Source organism: Lithobates pipiens, unplaced genomic scaffold, assembly GCF_037356315.1.
Source record: "Lithobates pipiens isolate NorthernLeopardFrog02 unplaced genomic scaffold, aLitPip1_a1.2 Scaffold_25, whole genome shotgun sequence".
NCBI classification, from domain to species: Eukaryota; Metazoa; Chordata; class Amphibia; order Anura; family Ranidae; genus Lithobates; species Lithobates pipiens.
The window spans coordinates 92,239,656-92,267,461 of NW_027507787.1; the positions used below are offsets into that span (position 1 = coordinate 92,239,656).

At 42.9% G+C, this 27,806-nt stretch overlaps 1 protein-coding gene and 1 long non-coding RNA gene across 3 annotated transcripts in view; both read right to left on the bottom strand.

The window, feature by feature from the left end:
* The window catches only part of LOC143930392 (uncharacterized), a 70,980-nt gene extending 68,499 nt beyond the window's left edge, over window positions 1-2,481 (bottom strand). Inside the window, exons 1-2 of one of the 2 annotated variants that reach the window (XM_077454679.1) lie at window positions 2,311-2,481; window positions 1,970-2,075 (exon numbers count right to left, since the gene is read on the bottom strand). The gene's annotated coding sequence lies outside the window, so the exon portion shown is untranslated. Of the gene's footprint in view, window positions 1-1,969; window positions 2,076-2,209 lie in introns of both variants that reach the window. The other variant, XM_077454680.1, reaches the window with a different exon arrangement.
* Window positions 2,482-17,828: 15,347 nt separating this feature from the next.
* The window catches only part of LOC143929915 (uncharacterized), a 52,819-nt gene continuing 42,841 nt past the window's right edge, over window positions 17,829-27,806 (bottom strand). Inside the window, exons 2-3 of the long non-coding RNA XR_013262643.1 lie at window positions 22,477-22,555; window positions 17,829-18,041 (exon numbers count right to left, since the gene is read on the bottom strand). This is a non-coding gene — a long non-coding RNA (uncharacterized LOC143929915). The remainder of the gene's footprint in view (window positions 18,042-22,476; window positions 22,556-27,806) is intronic.

Sequence of the window (27,806 nt, forward strand, 5' to 3'; positions counted from 1 at the left end):
TGTTATGGAGACGGGTGGGGGCCATTTTCCCCTCACTCATCTCCATACCCAGCACGGATGAACATCCGATCGCCTCCGCTGATGGCTCCGGTAAGCGACGGATGGCACCGGAGCACGGCGGGAGAGGGGCCCCTCTCCCGCCACCAAAAAAGTGATCTTGCGGGAAATCTGCCGCAGAGACCACTCTTACCAGAAACTGGGCCACCAGCCAAAAAAAGGATACTGGGGTTATGGCAGCTAGCCTAACCTCCTCACTTTCAACATGAGACCAGCATGCAACAAAAAACGGACGGCCATTCATCTGAAAATCTGATCATGTGTACGAGGCTTTACACTTTTCCACAACTTTATCCCTGACCTGTCTGGTCTGTTTCTTGGCCTTCATGATGCTGTTTCCTCACTAAGGTATTCTAACTAACCTCTGAGGGCTTCACAGAACAGCTGTATTTATACTGAGATTCAATTACACACAGGGGGACTCTAGTTACTAATTAGGTCACTTCTGAAGGCAATTGGTTCCAATAGATTTTAGTTAGGGGTATCAGAGTAAAGGGGGCTAAATACAAATGCACACCACACTTTTCACATATTTATTTGTAAAAAATTTAGAAAACTATTTATCATTTTCCTTCCACTTCACAATTATGTGCCACTTTGTGTTGGTCTATCAAATAAAATCCCAATAAAATAAATTCACGTTTTTGATCGTAACATGACAAAATTTGGAAAATGTAAAGGGGTATGAATACTTTTTCAAGGCACTGTATCACTAATACAAAGCACTACAAAGTTACTCCATATGGTGGATTTTACAGCCCATTTCTAAAATGCATACCGCGTTTTGGAGCCGGTGTTCTGTCATATCAGCGAACGGAAATTACATTCCATCAGCTGTGCATGTGTTCTACCCAGTGGCGGCCGGTGCTCAAATTTTTTGGGGGAAAAAAAAAACAACATTAATTGCAGCTACTGTGCCATCAAATGCAGCCACTGGGCCCATCAATGTCTGCTAGTGTGCCCATCAGATGCCGCCAGTGTGGACCATCTGATGCCGCCAGTGTGGACCATCTGATGCCGCCAGCGTGGACCATCTGATGCCGCCAGCGTGGACCATCTGATGCCGCCCGGCACTTACCTGTCTTGGAGCGGGTCAGCGGCGGTCTCCTGCACGTCCTCCATGTCTTCTTCCGTCCTCTCTCAGGCGTCCAATCACAGCCACTGACGCTTGAGCCAATCAGGTGATTGGAAACAGACCAGGCAACCTGATTGGCCAAGAGGCAGATTCAGTGTTAGCAAAGCAAAGGAATTCGCTTTGCTAACACACAGCTGAGTGAACAGAGAACGCACAGCCTTGCACCCGCTGTTCACCTTTTTGGGCGCTGATTAGATCATATGGCTCTAATCAGGTGCTTCCCAAAAAACACCCCCGCCGCTATAATTCAGATGCCCGGCACCTGAAAATGGCCTGGGCAACTGAATAGGGGGTGTCAGCAGCGACCATAGATAGATTTATGCAATGCATGAATCTATCTATGGTGATTAGAGCGGTGCAGGAGAGTGGGGGCGGCGCTCCTGCACCCTTTATGGATGCACCACCACTGGTTCTACCGCTACCAGGTTTGCTGATCTGACAGAACACCTGCAGTCAGAAGAAGGCAACGAGCATCGTACTACACCCAGCTACGTGTTGAAATTCAGAGTAATTTTAGCAATAAAGTAACGGGCATATAAATAAATATAATATATTGACATCTGTGATGTTTAATTTGAAAAGTCCATTTTACAGTCCATTCCTAAAATGCATACAGCACTGTTGAGCCGGTGTTTAGTGCTAAGCAGTGCGGGGTGTAACATGACAAAATGTGGAACATTTCAAGGGTTGTGAATACTTTTTCAAGGCGCTGTATCTGCTCTGTTATAAATGACCCCCTGAAGAAGACACGTGACCCCCTCCCAATGAAGCACTCACCTGATACTGATAGGATGGGGGAGGGGCTTAGCTCAATATAACCTCTGACCTCAGGAACTTTGGAGAGCAAAGAAAAGGTAAATCCCCATGGGGTCTGCATGTAACTCTGGAAAAAAATAAAATAAAAGACAATGATTAAAGACAAATGAAATAAGAATGCACTTCATGATATCATTAGAGGCATTACATCCACGAAGTTATCAGCACAGCATGTGCAGAAATAGGAGTACAGTTACCCACTAGGGCTACAAGAAAATGGCGACCGCCTGCTCCCAAACTCTTTCTACAAATAAAGCCGTCCGTCCCTCTGGTGCAGAGCTGCAGAAGATGCTGAAACTTACCGCTGCTTACCGGGCGGGTAATGTAAGCATAGCGGAAAAACTGACCGGAGAAGCCGCACTCCTGGCTCCTTCTGAGACATCTGGAGCACATGCGATCGGTGGAGCCCCTCCGCGCATGCGCAACACAGACTTTTACTAACAACTTTGACTGGCGCTAACAACTGGAAAGGGAATGGGGACAGTTATGATCAGAGAAGGACCAGTGGGAGGAATTGTGCAGTGGGAGGGGAAATAGGCCCATAACAGCCAATCAGCTTCCAAATATATTCGCACAAAGATTTTGTAATGAAGCATGCTGACAATTTGTTATTTACAGCAAGTAAAGAACATTTCACTTATATAGACTCCTGAGAGCAGAACTTTACTCATATCAACTTGACAAAAATAATGTTCTTGGGCAAAGAACCTACATTCCGTTATGCTACCAAAATTAGCATGTGCTGTAAATTGCCTCCAGCATTGCTCCTGTTTCTTCTTGCTGGAGGCTGTCATTTTGCTGAAGCCCAGAGCCCCTGAGCAGTAGTAAATCTTTAAAGTGGTTGTAAACCCTTACAACACACTTTGACCTACAGGTAAGCCTAGATTAAGGTTTACCTGTAGGTCCAAGAAATATCTCCTATTTGCCGAAAGACAGGCACCGATGTCTATGGCGCATGCACCGTAGACAGCGGCGCGCAGGCGCACTGAGCGCGCCGCAGTCAACGGCAATATGCCGCGAGTGGCGGCTCCCGTGCGCATGCATGGGAGTGACATCATCGCGGCTTCCCTGAATGACAGCGGTGGAGCGGCGAGACCCACCGAGAAGATGGATGCGCCGGACTACAGGGGACAGCGGTGACATCGCTGGCTTCTGTGTCAGGTAAGTGACACATAATAGACTACTATGCGATGCATAGTAGTCCATTATGCTTTACCTTTGCAGGGAATGAAAGAGGACATAAACTCATCAGGGTTTACTTCCTCTTTAAGGCTGTCAGCAGATCAGACGCTACAAATTCGGCACAGTGCCTAATTATACTGAGCATGTGCAGAGCAGGGTGAGACATTGTATTACTGAATTTTAACCAGTATAGATACTTATTTTTAATGTTTTACATAACTATACCTGCAACAGGGGCCAGCCTGACGTGATCCAGCAGGACTTAAATTTCTGACTAAAGGTCCACTTTAGACCCCTTTCACACGGCTGTCCGATCAGGTCTGCTTGTCAGTTTTTCAGGCGGACCTGATCAGACACTGCATTTATCTCTATGGAGCCATGGATGTCAGTGGACTCCTGTTTGCTGACACCCCCCACCCGATCCTGTCCACCAAAAACAGACGGGTGGTCCTATTTTTCATTCATCCCACGATCAGATGGCATTGGATGGTAACGGACAGCATAGCAGAGCGGACACGGATCTGTCATCTGCCTGCTCAGTGGAGAGATCCCCCCCGCTGAGCAAGCAGATTCCACATAGCGGAGGTGCCCATGTAAAAAGGGCCTTAATCACTTGGTGACCAGCCGTCGTCATTTTACGGCGGCAGGTCGGCACAATCTTACAAACCGTCATGGCTGTATGTCGGCTCGCGGGATCGGGATAGCACACGTCCGCTGCACTGCGGGGGTGCCAATGCTTGTGGCCGATGGTCACGATGACCGCAGGCCACAAGCGAGCAAGGGAGACAGAACATGGAAGTGTGTGTTTGTAAGCAGGAACCATGATCCGTCACTTCCTCTAGTCAGTCCCCTCCCCCTTCAGTTAGAATCACCTCCCAGGGAACACATTAGCCCCTCGATCGCCTCCTAGTGTTAACCCCTTCACTGCCAGTGACATTTTTACAGTAATCAGTGCATTTTTTATAGCACTGATCGCTGTATAAATGCCAGTGGTCCCCAAATGGTGTCAAAGTGTCCAATGTGTCCACTATAATGTCGCAGTCCCAGTAAAAATCGCAGATCATCGCCATTATTAGTAAAAAGAAAGTAATAATAAAAATTCTATAAATCTATCCCCTATTTTGTAGACGCTATAAGTTTTGCGCAAACTAATCAATATACCCTTATTGTGATTTTTTATTTTTTTTTACCAAAAATATGTAGAATACATATAGGCCTAAACTGAGAAAAAATTATCTTTCTTAAAAAAAAAAAAAAAAATGGGGATATTTATTATAGCAAAAAGTACAAAATATTGTGTTTATTTTCAAAATTGTTGCTCTTTTTTTGTTTATAGCGCAAAAAATAAAACCCGCAGAGGTGATCAAATACCACCAAAAGAAAGCTCTATTTGTGAGAAAAAAAGGACGTCAATTTTGTTTGGGTGCAACATCGCACGTCTGCACAATTGTCAGTTAAAGCGAAGCAGTGCCGAATCGCAAAATATGGCCCGGTCATTCAGCAGCCAAATCTTCCAGGGCTGAAGTGGTTAATCACTTGCCTACTGGGCTCCGTCACCCCCATTCCTGCCCTGGCCAATTTTCAGCTTTCAGCGCTGTCACACTTTGAATGATAATTGCACGGTCATACAACACTGTACCCATATGAAAGTTTTATCATTTTTTTAGGACAGATAAAGATTTATTTTGGTGGTATTTAATCACCACTGGGGTTTTTTATTTTTGTTAAACAAACGAATAAAGCCAAAAACATTGAAAAAAATAAAACGTTTTCTTAGTTTCTGTTATAAAATGTTGCAAATAGGTAATTTTTCTTCTTCGCTGATGGGCACTGATAGGCTGCATTGATAGCAACTGATGAGATAGCACTGATGAAGAGGTACTGATAAGGCGGCACTTATATGCTGCACTGATATGCTGCACTGATGGACACTTACTGGCACTGATGGGGCTGCACTAATGATAGCGGCATCATGTATCCTTGTGAATCGCCTACTGCCGAAATCTCACGTTATATGCAGACAGGAAATGATGCAAATGGGAGATCCGACTTCTATTACCTTCCTCTCCTCTGATTGACAGGTTGCTATAGCAATGAGGCGGGAACTTCTTCCGACATTGCTATGGCAACCTGCCAGGAACAGGGACAGCCGCGCAGAGGCATTACTGCGCATGCGCGAGATCGAGAGGTGCATGCTGAGTAGCCAAAATCTGTAAATGAAGACAGGAGGGCTTCACGTGCCCACAGCTTTAATGGAACCTGCCTGCTTCCGAGATCTGTAAGTAATAAACTATTTTAAAAGAAAGTAAAAGTGCAACACACGCATGACATATTGTAAATGGTCATGTACATGTTTGGAGAAATACAGAGCGGTCTCTTTGGGGACTGGAACTCTGCTTTAAGCTGCAAAGGCGTACACATGCTGCAGCTATAATGCTTTGCTTCCCTGAACGTGACTCATTCAAATGAATGAGATCGCACTGCAGGGCAGGACTTAGTTTGGTGGGGGCCCCTGGGCTTGAGTCACTTTCGGGCCCTACCTTCTATACATTACCGTATTTATCAGCGTATAACACGTGCTGGCATATAACACACACCCCAAGTTTAGGAGGGAAGTTTAAGGAAAAAGCCTTATCAGTGTCCATCTGCAATCTTGCCCATCCATCTGCAGCCTTGTCCAGTGTCATTGCAGCCTTGTCAGTGTCATTTACAGGCTTGTCATTGCAGTCTTGAAGTTTAAAAATGGCGCTGCCGAAATACAGAGTCGTGTGTATCTCGGCGGCTCTCGGGCCCTCTCGCAGTCCCGAGCGGAGCCGAGAGTAGTCGAGTGTACTCAACTCGGCTCACAGTCACGCCCAGTCCCTGTGTTATGTCCATCATAGGGCGGGACTGGGCATAACTGTGAGCGGAGCCGAGCCGGGTACACTCGGCTAGGTATCTTGGCGGGGCCCCCTATTGGGTGGGGCCCATGGGCTTGAGCTCAGTCAAGCCCAATGGTAAGTCCTGCCCTGTCGCACTGCAATTCCACAAGGTTTCAGCGCAGTTGAGCAGCATTTAGGATGTTTACACCAAGCAGTAATAAAAGGAACATATCGCCTCCTTACCAGCTGTCAAACACCTCTGAACAGTGATCTGAGAGCAGATCGCTTTTCATAAAATTGACAGTCCTGGTCTCTCAGTTCAATTAACCCCTGCCGCACTGGAAAAGCCATAATAATAATAGGATAAATAATAGATCATCAAATAATAGCTAAATAACTTCTTACAACAATAGCACAGCATTCCTTCCAGTAGTAGTAGTAGTCATATTCCATAGCAAACTTTCTGCATAAAGGGCCCATTTACTGTCCTTCAGACTTTGCGGGGCGGACTGAGGTCAGTGTGGGTAGACAATGGGAGTAAAGAATGCCCCAGCATTGATCTTAGTGGGAGAAATATTGCCCCATTGTTGGTGTTAGAGGAAGAAATGGTGCCCCATCGTTGGTGTCATTGGAAAGAATAGTGGCCCATTGTTGGTATCAGGAGAAGGAATAGTGCCCTATCATTGGTATCAGTGGGAGGAATAGTGCCCCATTGTTGGTATCAGTGAGAGGAATAGTGCCCCATCATTGGTGTCAGTTTGAGGAATAGTGCCCCATCACTGGTGTCAGTGGGAGGAATAGTGCCCCATCACTGGTGTCAGTGGGAGGAATAGTGCCCCATCACAGGTGTCAGTGGGAGGAATAGTGCCCCATCACTGGTGTCAGTGGGAGGAATAGTACCCCATCACTGGTGTCAGTGGGAGGAATAGTGCCCCATCATTGGTGTCAGTTTGAAGAATGGTGCCCCATCACTGGTGTCAGTGGGAGGAATAGTGCCCCATCACTGGTGTCAGTGGGAGGAATAGTGCCGCATTGTTGATTTCAGGGCAATGAAATAGTGCCCCATCACTGGTGTCAGTAGGAAGAATAGTGCCCCATTGTTGGTATCAGGAGAAGGAATAGTGCCTCATAATTGGTATCGGTGGGAGGAATAGTGCCCCATCATTGGTGTCATTGGAAAGAATAGTTCTCCATAATTTTTGTTATTGGAAAGAATAGTGCCCCGTTGTTGGTATCAAGGGAATGAATAGCCCCCCATCATTGGTATCAGTGGGAGGAATAGTATCTTATTATTGGTATCACTGGGAGGAATAGTATCTCATTATTGGTATCAGTGGGAGGAATAGTATCTCATTATGGATGTCAGTGGAAGGAATAGTGCCACATTGTTGATTTCAGGGCAAGGAATAGTTCCCCATCATTGGTGTCAGTAGGAAGAATAGGGCCCTGCAGTTGGTGTCAGTGAGAGGAATAGTGCCCGATTGTTGGGGATAGTGGTAGGAATAGTGTCCTATTGTTGGTATCAGTGGTAGGAATTATGCCCCATTGTTGGTGTAGAAGGAATAGTGCCTTGTATCAGTGGGATGACTAGTGTCCCAAGGGCCTGATAAACGCAAGCAAAGGGCCAAATCTGGCCCCTGGGCCGCAGTTTGGAGACCACTGTTCCAAATCATGGCACTAACTGTTCAATGAGAACACTATCATATTTGGTGTATGGGGGGAGGATTGCAGTACTCACATAAATATATTTACTAACCCAACTGAAGACACTTGACATGCATAGCCGCAATGATTAAAATACACAGTAAATCTATGCTGAAATATAATCTATGCTGTAAATATATTTGTTATGTGCTGAGACCCAAATGTTTTTCTATTATATTGCATGGAAGATACTTATTGGTGTTCTTATATTGTAGAACTTGATCCTGCATATGGGCACCCCCTGAAGAAGAACTGTAATGACGCGTACACATGATCGGAAATTCAGCCAGCAAAAGACCGATGAGAGCTTTTCAAGGAAAAATGCGACCGCGTGTATGCTCCATCGGAATTTTGCTTGGCGCATTCCCGCCAGCAAAAATTTGAGAGCAGGTTCTCAATTTTTCCAACGGAAAAAGTTTAGATCGGAAATCCAGATCGTCTGTAGCAATTCCGATGCGCGAAAATCCTACGCATGCTCGGAAACAATCTGATGCATGCTCGGAAGCATTGAACTTAATTTTCTTGGCTCGTCGTAGTGTTGTACGTCACTGCGTTCTTGACAGTCAAAAGTTCAGCGAACTTTTGTGTGACTGTGTGTATGCAAGTTTGAGCGGAATTCCGTCGGAAAAAACCATCATAGCTTTTTCCGATGAGAATTCCGATTGTGTGTACGTGGCATAAGGCTCGAAACGCGCTGGCTAATTTTGCTATCCACTGTGTTATGGTCAATTCTTCACTGTAACTGACCTTGTGGTGTTCATGCATGTACTATGTAGCTGCTATTGCCTTTATTTAGTGATTGTTGTTTGTATTAATAAAGTTGTTCATACTTTTTTTTTTTTTACCTATAGGCTCACATACATTATTGCCTATAATAGTCCTGTGAAATAGAGGGAATTATTTTCAGTACAGAATATGGGGATGATGGCACTCCCTTAGCACTCTGCCACAGTTTTGGATTTTGAGACTGATTTCACTCTGTTAGGCCGCGTACACACGCGGGGACTGTTCGCTCAACTTTGTCCGCTGAACAGTGTTTCAGCGGACAGTCCGCTCGTGTGTGGGCTTCAGCGGACAGTTTGACGAACAAAGTTTTTCGGAAATCCCGAAAAACTGTCCGCTGAAACTTGGTTTGAGCGGACAGTCCCCACGTGTGTAGGCTTGTTCGTCAAACTAAGTTCCGCGCATGCTCAGAAAGAATTTATACGCCGAAGGTTGCATTGCAGTGTATAGGACGTCGTTTTCTAGTCCCGTCGTACGTGCCGTTCACGTCATCGCGCACGGTTTCAGCGGACTGTTCGTTCGTCGTGTGTGGGCAAGTCCGTCCATGCTAATTTTGAGCGGACTGTCCGCTGAAACTGTTTGACGAACAAAGTTGAGCGAACAGTCCCCGCGTGTGTACGCGGCCTTAATTTTTTTTGTCTGAGGTCTCCCTCAAAATCTTTGAGTTTGGAGGGACCTGAGAAAGCATTCCTATAAAGTTGGGGAGACATTGCCACTCCGGGTCGTGGTGCCCCCCTTTCTTTTCCCAAGATAGACCCGTATATCTGTAAAAGCTTCCAGAACTTCATGTCCTTAGCATCTGCGGAGCCAGAGATACCTACCAGTATGCCCTGTACACACGGTCAGACTTTCCGATGACAAAATCCATTGGATTTTTTCCAACGGATTTTGGCCCAAACTTGTCTTGCGCACACACGGTCGCACAAAGTTGTCGGAAAATCCAATCGTTCTGAACGCGGTGACATAGAAGGCGTATGACAGGACTATAAACCGGCCAGTAGCCAATAGCTTTCATCTCATAATTTATTCTGAGCATGCGTGGCACTTTGTCAGTCGGAATTGTCTACACACGATGGGAATTTAAACGTTCGGATTTTGTTGTGGGAAAATTTTTGATCCAGATCTCAAACTTTCTGTGTCAGAAATTCTGACGGAAAAAGTCAGATGGAGCCCACACACGATCGGATTTTCCGACAACAAGATCCGATCGCACATTTTCCATCAGAAAGTCAGACCGCGTGTACAGGGCATTACATGCAAAGAGGCTAACCAATGTAAATCTATGGGAGTTTGGAAGTGACCCATTTTGACCCTGATAAAGAGATTGTTAAAACATTAAACGTTTAATATTACATCATGTCACCTACTATGTAACTATGTCCCCTTTGACCAATTTGGCAAAAAAAAAATCAATAGTTTAGGTTTGCTTGCTTATCCTGTAATATTTGCTTTTCTTACTAGTCTTATGCTTTGTGAGGTTGGTCCACCTCATTATATGCCCTTGTGTATCTTGTAACTTTACACATTTTCAGGCATTCAAGTATTTATTTTTTTGTATTTTTTTACTGATGTAATTGAATACTATTGTTTTAAAAAAAAAAAACACAAACTAATAGGTCAATGAGCTATACAGCCCTTCCCAGCATTTTCTTTCCACCAGGAATATCTGATGTTCATACATTAGTACCATATGCAAGTACTCTAAATGTAATCAAGCTTTACTCATTAACCTCTTCCCGACCTCCCTATAGAAGTTTTACTGCTACAAGTTGGCAGCTATGCAGCGGTTTACGTATATAAACTTGATCCCACACTTCCATGTAGGGGGCTCACGTGCACGCCGCCGGCTTGATTTCACTGTGATTACACACCGTGGAAGCCGATGGCCGGGCACTCGATGTCCGCCGGAACCCGCCGATCGTCAGGCAGAGAGACAAAACTGATCTGCCTGCCTGATCTGCCTAAAGGGGTTAACCTAGTGGTTAACCCCTTCACTGCCAGTGACATTTTTACCGTAATCAATGCAAATATATAGCATTGATCACCGTAATAATGCCAATGGTTCCAAAAATGTGTCAAAACTTGTCTGCCATAATGTCACAGTCCCGATAAAAATACCCCTAGAATATTCATTGTGCAATATAACAAAGGTATGCTGTAAACTATGACAGTTTTCTATCTGTGCAGCATTGTTCTCTTACTTTGTGAAGTTTCTGCATAGTGCGGCCATCTCCAGTGTGGGCATCTGAAGCCACAGTGTTCTTCTTTCTGGATTCTGTGCATGCTGGCTACCCAGCATGCACCTGCCGATCTTGTGTATGTGCAGTGTGGTGCAATTTTGGTCAGCTTGGCATGGAACAGCACAGTACATAATCAAGAGGGGAGCAAGAAAACATCACTATCTGACATGGAAGCTGTGATAAAGTGTCACTTTGGTATCCTACACAAGACAGTTAATAGCTCTTTAAGAGCCTGTTGCAGATTTGGATTATTTTATGTGAGAAGTGATCTCAAAGCAAGTGTGAAGAGGACCTGGTGGATGCAGAGTGTGATGAGTCTGAAGCATTATGGGTGGAACTGCATTTAGATGGGTGTAGTTCAAAGTTAATCGTTGGAGTTTGTTATAGACCACCCAATGTGAATGAGGAGGTGGAGACTCAGCTCCTTGCACAGATGGAAAGGGCTGCAAGGGCTGGGACAGTGATAATAATGGGGGATTTTAACTACCCAGAAATTGACTGGAGTAATAGCACTGCTGGGACAGTTAAAGGGCAAAAAATGATAAACCTATTACAGGACAATTTTATGGTCCAGTTTATTGAGGCCCCAACTAGGAATGAAGCTCTGTTGGACCTGGTAATCTCAAACCATGCAGAGTTTATTACTAATGTCCAGATAAAGGAACACCTGGGTAGCAGTGATCATAACATGATTTCCTTTGATGTTAGCGCTAAACAAGAAATACATACGGGTAAGATAAAAACACTTAACTTCAAAAGAGCAAATTTTCCAAGGATGAGGGCTACTCTCCAGGACTTAGACTGGGAGAGAATATTCACTTCAATGGGCACAGAACAGAAATGGGAATTCTTCAAAAAGACTGTTTGGGACTTCACTGCAAAGTATATTCCCATGGGCAATAAGTTTAAAAGGCTAAAAACAAAACCTTTGTGGCTCACGGCCAAAGTTAAAAAAGCTATAAACTATAAGAGAAGAGCTTTTAAAAAATATAAAAATGAAGGATCACTAGTGTCATTTAAATGTTACAAAGAAATTAACAGAATATGTAAAAAGAAAATCAAGGATGCAAAAATTCAAAACGAACGACAGATTGCAAAAGATAGTAGGACAAACCCCAAAAAATTCTTCAAATATATTAATAGTAAAAAGGTCAAGTCTGAGCATGTAGGCCCTTTACAAAATAATCTAGAGTTGGTGACTGGGGACAAAGAGAAGGCTAATTTATTAAACACTTTCTTCAGCTCTGTGTACACAAAAGAGCACAGTGGAGCGTCCATAATGGGGGTGATAGTGACACAGCCCCAAATGATCCACAATGGCTCAAAAGTGATATGGTCCAGAAATATTTAGACAGAATAAAGGTGGATAAAGCACCTGACCCTGATGGCATCCACCCACGGATCCTAAAAGAATTGAGCTCTGTAATTTCAGAGCCATTGTATCTAATTTTTAGGGACTCATTAATGACGGGAATAGTCCCACTGGATTGGCGCAGGGCGAACGTGGTGCCTATATTTAAAAAGGGATCAAAGTCTTTACCAAGTAACTATGGACCTATTAGCTTAACTTCTATAGCTGGGAAGATACTGGAGCATTTAATAAAAGACCACATAGACGAGTTCTTGCTGAACAAAAACACTTTAAGCAACAGACAGCATGGATTCATGAAAGACAGAAGTTGTCAGACAAATCTGATTTCTTTTTATGAGGAGGTAAGTAAAACCTTGGACAGAGGGGTGGCGGTGGACGTGGTATACTTGGATTTTGCAAAAGCATTCGATACAGTTCCGCGCACACGGCTCATGTGTAAGGTAAAGTCTACAGGTTTGGAAATATCAGTTTGTAAATGGATAGAAAATTGGCTAAAAGACAGAATTCAGAGAGTAGTGGTTAATGATTCTTACTCTGAATGGTCTAAGGTTATCAGTGGTGTACCCCAAGGTTCAGTGCTGGGACCCTTACTTTTTAACATCTTTATAAATGATATTGGGTCTGGGATCAAAAGTAACATTTCTGTCTTTGCAGATGACACCAAGATATGCAGTGGAATAACGTCCTTACAGGATGTCTCCAATTTACAAGCCGACCTCAGTGCTCTGTCTAATTGGGCGACTATGTGGCAGATGAGGTTTAATGTTGATAAATGTAAAGTTATGCACTTGGGGGCTAAGAATATGCATGCATCATACATGCTAGGGGGAGTACAACTGGGGGAATCCATAGTGGAGAAGGATCTGGGGGTTTTTGGTAGACCATAAGCTCAATAACCACATGCAATGCCAAGCTGCTGTTTCCAAAGCAAGCAAAGTCCTTTCTTGTATTAAGAGAGGTATGGACTCCAGAGAGAGAGATATAATTTTGCCCCTGTTCAGATCATTAGTAAGACCTCACCTGGAATATGCAGTTCAGTTTTGGGCACCAGTTCTCAAAAAGGATATCGGTGAACTGGAGAAAGTACAGAGAAGGGCAACCAAACTGATAAGAGGCATGAAGGAACTCAGCTATGAGGAAAGATTAGAGGAACTAAATTTATTCACTCTTGAGAAGAGGAGAATAAGGGGGGATATGATCAACATGTTCAAATATGTTAGGGGTCCATATAGTGAACTTGGTGTTGAGTTGTTCTCTGTACGGTCAACCCAGAGGACACGGGGGCACTCTTTACGTCTAGAGGAAAAGAGATTTCATCTTCAAGTACGGAAAGGTTTCTTCACAGTTAGAGCTGTGAAAATGTGGAATAGACTCCCGCCAGAGGTGGTTCTGGCCAGCTCAGTAGATTGCTTTAAGAAAGGCCTGGATACTTTCCTGATGGTACATAATATAACTAGGTACTAACATAGGTAAAGTTGATCCAGGGAAAATCCGATCACCTCTTGGGGGATCAGGAAGGAATTTTTTTCCCCTGCTGTAGCAAATTGGAGCATGCTCTGCTGGGGTTTTTTTTTTTTCGCCTTCCTCTGGATCAATTGTGGGCATAAAATTGGGTATTTGGATTGTACGATTATTTTTTTATTTTATTTATTTGTTCTTAAGGTTGAACTGGATGGACTTGTGTCTTTTTCCAACCTGACTAACTATGTAACTATATGTGTCCATTAATTCATTATTGATACACAATTTTGCACTGATTTATGCTTGATCACATGTGATGGGTTTATATATATATATATATATATATATATATATATGTATGTACCTATTTATTTATTTCCGTTTCTGGACACTATACACTAGAGGCAGTATTTATTCACCCATAGGAGGTTTTTATATATACTTTCTATTTTTTTTTTTTATGGATTTATTTATTTTTCGCATTATTCTCTTTTTCACATAGTTTACTACCACTTGTAGGCTTGGCATAGGAGTCTTGGGATACACACATATGTCATTGCCTCCTGCACTTATCACGATACCAATAGTTGGACAGAATTTTATGTTAGCTGGCAGGCAACGCCACTTTTCTCTTTTTATTTAATTTACATACATAAAAATAAAAACCATAAATGTATTTTTATTATTAGTTTTATTATTATTTTTAATATTTAAATTATATAGGATTTTTAAAGGATTTATCTAGCACCAGCAGTTTGCACAACTCTACAAAATAAAGGGAGGAAGCACACTTGAGTGGTACTAAAAAAACGAATACCTGCGAGTATATAGATATTCAAGTTCTGTCAAACTTTACAGAACATTACAAAATATAAACACTAGATGGCATCAGAGCCATGTCTAACAGATTTTCCTATGTGTAGCAGATCTTTGGTTGTTTTTATTTTTTATTTTTTTTATCTTTAAATTTTTGATTCTTTTTAGCAAACTACACCTATCAATATTATAAACATGCTGAAATCTCTGAGACTTTATTAGGCAAATTTCAGGCTTTCCAAACAGTGTTGATAACTAGTTCATCTTTGGTAGTTTCCTATTGGTCAGGAAGATACCTATGCTAGCGATGAACCAATAGAAAAGTGAAGTAAATGTAAAGGAGAGGGCTTGCTTTAAAAAACAAAACTGCCAGGAAGTGTCTAAATTAGCTTACTATAGTTCCCTGAGATTTGAAGCTCATTAATGATCTTATAAATACTGCATCAGTATTGACCTGTGCATGCCCTTCCGTTGTGTGTTTTCCAAGTGCAAAAGTTCTGCGTTAGAAAAAAATTGCCGCAAGAGCATGTGCAGCAAAACAGCATCAGCGTTTACATAAGCCCAACCATGTACAGCTATTCACTTGTACTGTATGGCAGGCTGTACATGGCACATGAGGCTTCCAGGCACTGGGCAAAAAGTGCCAGGAAAGTACACTAGACAGAAAATGTACTGCCACTGCTAGTTAATAAAGATAACGTTTGAATGCATGGCAACCATGGTTTTACAGTTTTTGTGCAATTTCGCCTGGAAAAACTATTTTCAAAACCACAATGCATAACACAGCATTTGACCTATGGTCAATAAGCTTAGAATTATCAACAGCAGGGCAAATATTAAACCTTCCAACAACACATATTATAAACGTGTGTTGGAAGAATGAAGGAGAGGATAGGGGGAGCAAATTCTGATACATGCCATGAGATACCGCCTAGGCATAGTCCGTGAAGATAGTATAGCCATTTACTGATTTACCAGAATCCACAGGCAGCTTGATTCTTCAATAAAGTACAGACATTGAATTCATTGTAGTTTTAGTTCAGATAAGTGCATTGCAGTTGAAGTGTAAGAATAAACAGACTTTCCTAAACCATGTCACTGAGGTGGAGAGTATAACTAAGCTGAACAAAAGGATAAGGCCAGGAGTGTCTAGTAGAGTGTACCAACTAGACAGTTACAGTGGTGTGAAAAAGTGTTTGCCCCCTTCCTCATTTCCTGTTCCTTTGCATGTTTGTCACACTTAAGTGTTTCGGAACATCAAACCAATTTAAACAATAGTCAAGGACAACACAAGTAAACACAAAATGCAATTTGTAAATGAAGGTGTTTATTATTAAAGGTGAAAAAAATCCAAACCATCATGGCCCTGTGTGAAAAAGTGATTGCCCCCTAAACCTAATAACTGGTTGGGCCACCCTTAGCAGCAACAACTGCAACCAAGCATTTGCGATAACGTGCAATGAGGCTTTTACAGTGTCCTGGAGGAATTTTGGCCCACTCATCTTTGCAGAATTGTCCTAATTCAGTTACATTAGAGGGTTTTCGAGCATGAACGGCCTTTTTAAGGTCATACCACAACATCTCAATAGGATTCAGGTCAGGACTTTGGCTAGGCCACTCCAAAGTCTTCATTTTGTTTTTCTTCAGCCATTCGGTGGTGGACTTGCTGGTGTGTTTAGGATCATTGTCCTGCTGCAGAACCCAAGTTCGTTTCAGCTTGAGTACACGAACAGATGGTCGGACATTCTCCTTCAGGATCTCTTGGTAGACAGCAGAATTCATAGTTCCTTTTATCACGGCAAGTCTTCCAGGTCCTGAAGCAGCAAAACAGCCCCAGACCATCACACTACCACCACCATATTTTACTGTTGGTATAATGTTCTTTTTATGAAATGCAGTGTACCTTCTACGCCAGATATACTTGGACACACACCTTCCAAAGAGTTCCACTTTTGTCTCATCGGTCCACAGAATGTTGTCCCAAAAGTCTTGGGGATCATCAAGATGTGTTGTGGAGAAATTGAGACGAGCTTTGATGTTCTTTTTGCTCAGCAGTGGTTTTCTCCTTGGAACTCTGCCATGCAGGCCATTTTTGCCCAGTCTTTTCCTGATGGTGGAGGCATGAACGCTGACCTTAACTGAGGCAAGTGAGGCCTGCAGTTCCTTGGACGTTGTTGTGGGGTCTTTTGTGACCTCTTGAGTCGTCGCTGCGCTCTTGGGGTAATTTTGGGCGGCCGGCCACTCCTGGGAAGGTTCACCACTGTTCCATGTCTTCGCCATTTGTGGATAATGGCTCTCACTGTGGTTCGCTGGATTCCCAAAGCTTTGGAAATGGCTTTATAACCCTTTCCAGACTGATAGATCTCAATTACTTTCTTTCTCAATTGTTCCTGAATTTCTTTGGGTCTCAGCATGATGTGTAGCTTTTAAGGATCTTCTGGTGGACCTTACTGTGTCAAGCAGCTCCTATTTAAGTGATGCCTTGATTGTGAACAGGTGTGGCAATAATCAGGCCTGGGTGTGGCTAGAGAAATTGAACTCAGGTGTGGACAACCACATTTATAGTATGTTTTAACAAGGGGGCAATCACTTTTTCACACAGGGCCATGATGGTTTGGATTTTTTTTCACCTTTAATAATAAACACCTTCATTTACAAATTGCATTTTGTGTTTACTTGTGTTGTCCTTGACTATTGTTTAAATTGGTTTGATGTTTCGAAACACTTAAGTGTGACAAACATGCAAAGGAACAGGAAATGAGGAAGGGGGCAAACACTTTTTCACACCACTGTACATAGTAGGTGAGGTTGAAAAAAGACACAAGCCCAACAAGTCCAACCTATGTGTGTGATTATATGTCAGTATTACATTGTATATCCCTGTAGGTTGCAGTCATACAGGTGCTTATCTAATAGTTTTTTGAAACTATTGATGCTCCCTGCTGAGACCACCGCCTGTGGAAGGGAATTCCACATCATTGCCACTCTTACAGTAAAGAACCCTGTACGTAGTTTAAGGTTAAATTTAACGAGTGGCCACGAGTATTGTTAAACTCCCTTCCGCAAAAAGGTTTTATCCCTATTGTGGGGTCACCAGTATGGTATTTGTATATTGAAATCATTTCCCCTCTCAAGCGTCTCTTCTCCAGAGAGAATAAGTTCAGTACTCGAAACCTTTCCTCATAACTAATATCTTCCAGACCCTTTATTAGCTTATTTAAGAATTCGTATCACCACAGAGTGGTACTGTGGATACGACACACTAATAATTAAATGCCACGTCCCAATATTGGAGATTATTGAAATAATTATTCGATGATGGACTTTGTAGACATAACACAAAAAAGTTTTTTTTTTAAACTGATATTTATTACAAAAATAGAACTAGAACAACACATACATAAAATTTCATATATTCTCAGATTGTGCCTATGAGCATATTAATTACACCATCTACATATTCAAATTGGATACTGAAAAATTCGGTGAACCAAACAATTCACTTTCTGCAATGATATGAAGTTTAGAGAGACAGTGTATCAAATAAAATGCAGCTCAACTTGCTCTACATGTTGCATTTTCAATAACACTTCCTCAGGTGCTTTGGGCATATTCTATAAACAAAAGAGTAAGCATAAGTTCATCACATTCTACATATGTAACTAACAGACATTAATGTATAATACTGTTACCCCATTGAGCTTGGCGTTCAGACCATGAACCCCTGGCCAGAACCTCCACACTGCCATATGAGAACATATAAGAAAGCAGAAAGGGACATAAAACAGAAGTAGGAAAGCATTAGCATGAAATATGGGAATTATGGGTACGGGTGTAATGCCTCGTACACACGATCAGAAATTCCACCAGCAAAAGTCCAAAGTGAGATTTTGGTCGGAAAATGCGATCGTGTGTATGCTCCATTGGACTTTTGCTGGCAGAATTTGGGCCAGCAAAAGATTGAGAGCGGGTTCTCAATTTTTTGGTCGGAAAAAGGTTCTGATTGGAAATTCTGATCGTCTGTACAAATACTGACGTGCAAAATTCCTACGCATGCTCGGAAGCATTAAACTTCATTTTTTTGGCTCGCCGTAGTGTTGTACATCACTACGTTCTTGACGGTCGAAAGTTCCGAGAACTTTTTTGTGACCGTGTGTATGCAGCGGAATTCCGTTTTCTCCAAGTTTTTTCCAAAGGAAAATCCGCTCGTGTGTACGTGGCATAACATTTGGATTGTTAAATGAATGGGCTATAAATAGGGAGCTTTTCAACATGAGGATATAGTTATAACCAGATATCTATTTCCATTTTTCAAAAAAGAAAAGAAATAGAATAAACTGGGCGGGAAATGATGTCCTCATCCCTAGTGGACGTTCAGAGAAACAGGACTTCAAGTCGCTTCTTGAAGTAGTCTATATATATATATATATATATATATATATATATATATATATATATATATATATATATACATGAATATTATGGATTCAATATTGTATGATTAGAGTTCATTTTAATTTAAATAGTTATTTTAAAAGAGGAATACAGAAAGGAGAGTATTCATTGCCTCTAATGTAGCCAACTTGTACCAGATACCCTAGGGCAGTGATGGTGAACCTTGGCACCCCAGATGTTTTGGAACTACATTTCCCATGATGCTCGGCTACACTGCAGAGTGCATGAGCATCATGGGAAATGTAGTTCCAAAACAGCTGGAGTGCCAAGGTTTGTCATCACTGCCCTAGGGTAATCAGTGATAGCTGATAACAATAGCATCCATAACAGACAAACCACCAGGTATAGGCTGAATCAATTCAGGAAAGCTATGAGAGCTAGTAGTCCAGACAGTAGTAAATGGTCCCTGATAGATATCTGTTTGGGGGGGGGGGGGTACAAAAAGAGAGAGGAAAGCCTCTTGTCAGTGTATATAGTCAGAGAACTAAATGACTATTAGGCTTGGAATAGTTCAAGAGTTGCATCTACAACATAGAGCAGTTAAAGCGGGATTCCACCCTAAAGTGGAACCTCCGCTGATCGGAACCCCCCCCCCCCCCCCTCCGGTGTCACAATTGACACCTTTCAGGGGGGAGGGGGGTGGAGATACCTGTCAAAGACAGGTATTTTCACCCACTTCCGGGCATAGACTCCCACGGGAGTCTACGCCATTTCCTGCCCTGCCGCGCTGTCTGCTGGGACACACACGGGTCCCAGTGACAGCGCGGAGATTTCCTATTGCGCGGCGCAGCTCGCGCATGCGCAGTAGGGAACCGGGAAGTGAAGCCGATTCGCTTTACTTCCTGATTCCCTCACCTCGAATGGCGGCGGCAGCAGCCGAGGCCCGAGCGGTCGATCGGCCTCGGCTGCCGGCATCGCTGGAACCCGGGACAGGTGAGTGTCCATTTATTAAAAGTCAGCAGCTGTAGTATTTATAGCTGCTGGCTTTTAATATTTTTTTTTTGGGCGGAATCCCTCTTTAACTTACCTTAAACACTGAACAATCCAAATGTTACACCCGTTCCCATAATTCCCATATTCCATGCTAATGCTTTCCTGCTTCTGTTTTCTCCCAGTCCCCCATTCCCTTCCCCGTGTCTCCCCAGTTTTTATGGTTTTTGCTTTACTTAAACTCAGATGTTGTGCAACGTTATGCTCTCAGGTTAGAACAGCCACTCTGCACTAGAGCTGCACGATTCTGGCTAAAATGAGAATCGCAATTTTTTTTGCGTAGAAGATAGATCACGATTCTCACGGCGTAACATTATCTTTCATATTAAACAAACTAATTGGGCTAACTTTACTGTTTCGTTTTTTTTTTATTAATTGAAGTGTATTTTTCCCCAAAAATTGCGCTCTGATAGTTCCTCAGACACATTTTCTGTAAAATAGTGCGTAATGGTTTTGCAAACCTTAGCTACCACTGAGGCATCGTCCAAGAGATTTTCATTGAGTCTCCAAGACCATGCCTTTGGGGACCCACCGGGGACTTTGATCATAGCAAGAACAGGAGCATGGTCAGATATGGTGATATTCCCTATTTCAGCTGACTGCAATAGTTATAAGGTATCGTGATCTACACACATGAGATCTATGCGTGTATAGACATCATGTGTGTGTGGTAATCTCTGTCCGATGCGTGCAGTACTCTCCATGTGTCTATTGAGAAAATGATTCTGCAGCGATTTGTGAAAATGTTTAAGGTAGGCCTGGGAGTGCGTGGGGCGTCCACGAGATGTGTCTAGAAGTGGGTCGGGGCCAGGGGTCAAGTCCTGGGGAAAAAAGTGTGGGAACTCCCACCCAACATCCACTCATATGCGTATATATTTCACAGAAAATACAGTGCAACATTTATTGTAAAGTGCCAGTTTACAAAAACAAAATAAGTTAACTTGTCAAACTAACAGAATAATCAACACAAGAACGGAGGGGGACAGCAGAACGGAGGGGGACACGGAGGAAAACTGGAGGGGGACAGCAGCAGAACGGAGGGGGACAGTAGCAGAACGGAGGGGGACAGTAGCAGAAGGAGGGGGACACGGAGGAAAACTGGAGGTGGAAAGGCAGCAGAATGGAGGGCTTGTGGGGGAGACAGCAACAGAAGGGATGGGGAGTGGGGGAGAAAGCAGCATAATGGAGGGGGGGTGGGGGACAGCAGCAGAACGGAGGGGGAGTGGGGGAGACAGCAGCAGAACGGAGGGGGGGTGGGGGACAGCAGCAGAATGGAGGGGGGTGGTGGGCAGCAGCAGAACGGAGGGGGGGGGTGGGGGACAAAGCAGCAGAACAGAGGGGGAGCACGCTCACTGTAAGGCCGCGTACACACGGGCGGATTGTCTGTCCAACTTAGTCCGCTGAACCGTGCTTCAGCGGACTTTTTCAGCGGACAATCTGACGAACAAAGTCTTACGGAATTTCTGTAAGACAGTCTGTTCAAACTTGGTTTTGTCCGTCCAAACTTGGTTTCAGCGGACAGTCCGCTTGTGTGTAGGCAAGTTGGACGGACTAAGTATGGCGCATGCTCAGAAAGGATTTACACGGCCGAAGGTTGCATTGCAGTGTATAGGACGTCGTTTTTCTAGTCCCGTCGTACGTGCTGTAGACGTCATCGTGCACGCTTTCAGCGGACTGTCTGCTCATCGTGTGTGGTCAAGTCCATTCATGCAAATTTTGAACGGACTGTCTGTCGGATTGTCTGACGAACTTAGTTGGCCAGACAATCCACCCATGTGTACGCGGCCTCAGTAACAAAGTGTGTGTAACACACTAACCTGGAAGTTTGTCAATGACTCTGGAGGACTCGGAGCTCATGAGAGGAGAAGTTGAACTGGAGAAGTCTGGCAGCTCAGAGTTACACTGCTGGCAATGTGCTACAGCAGCTGCCGGAGTAGTCGACTGACTGGGCAGTGGGCACAGGCTGGATCCTTACCAGCAGTAAGCGTGGCTCTGTCTGGTGTGGTGTCTGTGGCTGGCTGCTCTCTCTCGGAGGCGCTGCTCAGCCTAGCAACCAGTTGCTCAGGCATATGCAGGATGCGGCTGCTAAAGGGAACCGAGTTCCTGTTGTGGAAAAAGTACAGGAACTCCGTTCCCATGCGTTCCCGCAGGACTTGAGCCCTGGTCGGGGCTAACATTGAAGTCACCTCCAAGGATTAGGAGGCCCTCTCTAAAATCTGTCAGCTTTTTTTAAGACTGAGTCTATAAAGGAAAGTTGTCATGCGCAGAGAGAGCAAACATGAATTTTGTGTTGGCTATGACCCCTTTCACGAAGACATAACAGCCTTGTGGGTCTACGTGGCTTTCTGAAGGTTGGAATGGCCAGGATTTGTGAAATGTGATGGCCGTACCGCGTGATTTAGTTACCGGGGAGTTGCTAAAGCTAAAACCATTGGTTATAGAGATGCATGGGTATCTTGGGGAGGGATTGCTGTCTAAAGTGAGTTTCCTGCAGGAACACCACTTGGGCTCCCAGGCCTTTCAGTTCAAGCCATAGCTTGTTGCGCTTGTGTGGAGAGCAGAGCCCCCTAATGTTATAAGACTGTACCTTAAGTGATGGCATACCTGAAGCCGATGACAATCGGTCCGTCTGTTCCCCTCTGAGTCCTTTTGGGCGTTTGTAGGTGAAAAAAAAACAAACAACCTGAAGACCAAAGCAACAAACAGTTAGCGATCAAAAGCAATATGGGGGACACTGAGGAGAGTAAGGGAAAGAGAAAAAGAAAGGAGGGGAGGGGGGTGGGTAGGAGAGGGAAGGAAGGGAAGGGTAGGGGGGAAGGAGGCAAAGGGGGGGAAGAGGGGGGGAGTAAGGCACAAAAGTAAAATAACACCCCTAAGTGAAAATGTCCAAATTGGGCCCAATTAGCCATTTTCCCTCCCCAGTGTCATGTGACTTATTAGTGTTATAAGATCTCAGGTGTGAATGGGGAGCAGGTGTGTTAAATTTGGTGTTATCGCTCTCACTCTCTCATACTGGTCACTGGAAGCTCAGCATGGCACCTCATGGCAAACAACTCTGAGGATCTGAAAAAAAAGAATCGTTGCTCTACATAAAGATGGCCTAGGCTATAAGAAGCTTAGGAGTACAAAGATAAATGTGTCTTGCCTACAGTCAAGCATGGTGGTGGGAGTGTCATGGTCTGGGGCTGCATGAACGCTGCTGGCACTGGGGAGCTACAGTTCATTTAGGGAACCATGAATGCCAACATGTACTGTGACATATTGACGCAGAGCATGATCCCCTTCCTTCAGGGACTGGTCCGCAGGGCAATATTCCAACATGATAACGACCCCAAACACACCTCCAAGATGACCACTGCCTTGCTAAAGAAGCGGAGGGTAAAGGTAATGGACTGGCCAACCATGTCTCCAGACCTAAACCCTATTGAGCATCTGTGGGGCATCCTCAAACAGAAGGTGAAGAAGTGCAAGATCTCTAACATCCACCAGCTCTGTGATGTCGTCATGGAGGAGTGGAAGAGGAATCCAGCAACCTGTGAAGCTCTGGTAAAACTCCATGTCCAAGAGGGTTATGGCAGTGCTGGAAAATAATAGTGGCTACACAAAATATTGACACTTTGGGCCCAATTTGGACATTTTCACTTACTGGTGTACTCACTTTTTTGCCAGCAGTTTAGAGATTAATGGCTGTGTGCTGAGTTATTTTGAGGGGACAGCAAATTTACACTGTTATACAAGCTGTACACTCACTGCTTTACATTGTAACAAAGTGCAATTTCTTCAGTGTTGTCATGAAAAGAATAAAATATTTACAAAAATGTGAGGGGTGTACTCACTTTTGTGAGATACTGTATATCCAGTGAAGTGACTGGCCTCAGGTGATACACAGAGATTAAACAGATCCTCCTCCATAAGTTATGCCTTTTTATCTGCGGTCTTCTCTTCTCTACAGCCATTAAAAGTGCAGAATACTGTATATACAACTTGTCTGAGCTTTCAGAAAGCATGGGGCTGAGAGCTGAAAAGACACTCTGATTGGAGTGAACTGATTGGAGGGAAGGGACACACCCCCTTCACACAACACACAGGAACAGAGCTGGGACTGTTAATCAAAGGCTGTGTGCTGGAGCTCCCTACTCTGTCACCTTTGCCTCTTGTTGTCAGCAAAACTTGTCAAAAGTGACTCGAAAATACACTTAGTGCTCTGGATTGAGACTTTTTTATATGTCTGAGGTTTACAACCATGTTAACTATAAGGTCTTGAATCCTGTTTTAATGGCAGGTATACTTTTGTACTCTAACCTCTAATTGCAAGCTTTTTCAGTTTCCTTGTTATTACACGCATTTGTTATGTGGTTGCCAAAATAGTACATTTAATTAGTGTACACCCTTTTTTCTCACATAATGTTTGATGTCCCCTAGAGTGCAGATTAGTGCTAGTTTCATTCACTCTCACAAAATCATACTCACAAAACACCTTCCTAAACAGTAAACTAGAGAGAGACTGACAGTGAATAATGACGTTAATCTGCCCCCTAGGGGAAAAGAACATATTGACATAGTAATGTTTGTTGGGATACTACTTAATATAAATGTTGGTGAACAGCTTAATTTACTCATGTGGTGCTAATTTACAAGAGTGGGGTGATTTTCCTTTTTCAAAAATTCTCCTTTTTTGTGAATGATATAAAAAGCAACATTTTGCTGCAATATTTATCAGTCACGGTCCTCAAATGAGTATGCAAGTTGGAAGTTTTTCTTATTACTGGCTGCATATGTGTTCCAGCTTAGTGACTCATTGTATAGTAAATCAGCAATAAAGATGACATCCCTGAAATCCACCTCTTTATAAACCAGCAAACAATAGTTTCTACCATATTTGTATCCTGACACTTCATTTCAGTGAATTGTCAATCGTTCCTTCAGAACAAAATCCGAGCTTTGGTCAGCTGAAGGCCTTAATCTTCAGTCACCAGAACAGTGGTTGCCATTGGATAGTCAAAATGTTTAAGTTGATAGTGCTCAATGAGGGTTATTTTCAAGTTGCAGGACATTCAAAGAATTTGTCCAAAATTCAGATGTCGATCCATACCCCAGAGAAATCAATGTTGAACTTTAAAATTAAATTCTCACAATTCACTAATAGGGAAAGAATTGTCAAAAAATGGCATGGAGAGCTGGGTACTGCCCCGGGGGGAAGTATAACAATGCAAAAAAATTTTTTTTTATTAATGTTCAGTAAGGGGAAGGTATTTACACTCAGCGTAACAAGCAACATTGAAAATACATACATCTTTCAAATAACATGTTTGGGGGATGCCTGGAAAACTGTACATGGTCTTTCAGAACATTACGATTCTCTGGAACACCGTATTCGACTGGCACTACATACATTGCATATGTATTATTATTTTTTTACATTATTAATTGGCTTACATACAGCAGCAACCCAATAGGATTGATTTCCTCATCCCCAAAAAATTTATTGGTTACTTTTTGCAAAGACAGCTGATTTTTTGTGTGGAAGTAATAGGGTAGAATTGAGTGGTGAAATAGCAGACACATAGCCAAAATATGCTGGAAGCTCTATTATTAAATATGAAGCTAAAACCATCAACTTCATACAATTCTGTAAACAAGTTTCATGGCATAGCCTGTTAACTGCTTTTCACTACCACACTGTATTGTGTACAAGGTTTAATAAAATGTCAACAAAAAGCCTTTCATGCTTTTCAGAGGGAAAGCATGCTGAGATAGCATGCTTCTATTTTAAGAGAGAGAAAGCAAGCAGATTGCATCTGAAAATAAAATATCAGTGTCTTTTCTGAGACTTAAGACAGGAAATTGTACAAATTTGCAGCACTGCCTTTCGGCCTTTTTGACAGGTCTCAATATCAGAGGGAGAGAGTAAACAGATTTAATCTGGAAATAAAAAATTGCGCCTTTTGTCTGAGACTGATGACAGAAAAACTGTACAGATTTGCAGCACAACCTTTTATGCTTTTTGATAGGCTGCTATTGTAGCAGGAAGGGCAGCAGATTTCAGCTGGAAATAAACAATTCATGTATGTTTTCTGAGACTAGACAAAAAAATCTTACGGATTTGCACAAGAGCCTTTCATTCTTTTTAATAGGCAGCTACATCAGAAATAGTGAGAGCAAATTCCAGGTCAGTTGGCATGGACCATAGGGTGAGTACATGGATTGAAAACTGGCTACAAGGGCGAGTTCGGAGGGTAGTGATAAATGGGGAGTACTATTTAATTTATTCATTGATGACCTGGAGGATGGGGTGAACAGCTCAATCTCTGTATTTGCGGACAATACTAAGCTAAGCAGGGCAATAACTTCTCTGTAAGATGTGGAAACCTTGCAAGTAGATCTGAACAAATTATTGGGGTGGGCAACTACATGGCAAGTGAGATTTAATATGGAAAAATGTAAAATCATGCATTTGGGTGTCAAAAATATGCAATCTGCTCACTGGGGGGAGAACCTCTGGAGGAATCTATAATGGAAAAGGACCTGGGGGTATTGGCATGCAATAGAAAGGGGATTAACTCCATAGACAAAACAATAATTCTCCCTGTCCAGTTCTGGGCACCGGTCCTCAGGAAGGATGTACTGGAAATGGAGCGAGTACAGAGAAGGGAAACAAAACTAATAAATGGACTGGAGTTATGAGGAAAGGTTGCGAGCACTGAACTTATTCTCTCTGGAGAAGAGACGCTTGAGAGGGGATATGATTTCAATTTACAAATACCGTACTGTGTGACCCCACAATAGGGATAAAACTTTTCTGCTGAAGAGAGTTTAATAAGACATGTGGCCACTCATTTCAATTAGAAGAAAAGAGGTTTAACCACTATGTGTGTGTGTGTATATGTATATATATATATATATATATATATATTTTTTTTTTTTTTTTTTTTTTTTTTTGTGGTTGAACTGGATGGACTTGTGTCTTTTTTCAACCTGACTAACTATGTAACTATGTATCTTGCCAACTGGCTCACGCCAATAAACGCTAGCAGGCGTGCCACAGGAGCATTCCCCGTGGGTCCCACAGACTCGATGTCCACTGGTGGCCTGCGATCATGGCAAAGAGAGGCAGAACGGGGAGATGTAAACAAGGCATTTCCCTGTTCTGCCTAGCAAACTCTACTGCTCCCAGTGATCAGGAGCAGTGATCTCTGTCATGTTCTAGCCCATCCCCCTACAGTTAGAACATGCTGAGGGAACACAGTTAACCCCCTGACCGCCCCCTAGTGCTTAACCCCTTCCTGCCATGACATTTACACAGTAATCAGTGCATTTTTATATCACTGATCGCTGTATAAAATGCCAGTGGTCCCAAAATAGTGTTAAAAGCGTCCGATCTGTGCTCCGCAATGTCACAGTCATGCTAAAAATCGCAGCCGCCATTACTAATAAAGAAAAAATATTAATAAAAATGCCATAAATCTATCCCCTATTTTGTAGATAATTCCATATAAAAACAAACTGGGTGTGGAAGGCCACAATAGACTAATGGGGTAAATACCAGAGGGTGGACACACTATACTATTCTCACTTTCTACATGGGAAAACATGAGATAGTGGTCTGATAATACTGAAAAAATAAACTGAATAATACATAAAACCAATACACTAGCAACTACCCCGCCAGACCTATATATATATATATATATGTGTGTGTATACATAAAAAAATAATACTTTTAACACACTTCTACTGTTATTACTCTACATAACAAAATATTTTATATAGCTTTATAGGATAGTGGAGAGCTGGAGAATCTTATTAATTCCCCCAGGCGACAAAGTCTCAAGGGAATATATCCAAAAGGTTTCCAAAAGTTGTTTGATGCAGAGCTTGTAAAACTTCTCTGCATCAAACAACTTTTTTGCCATTTGTTCTAAGACCCATACTTT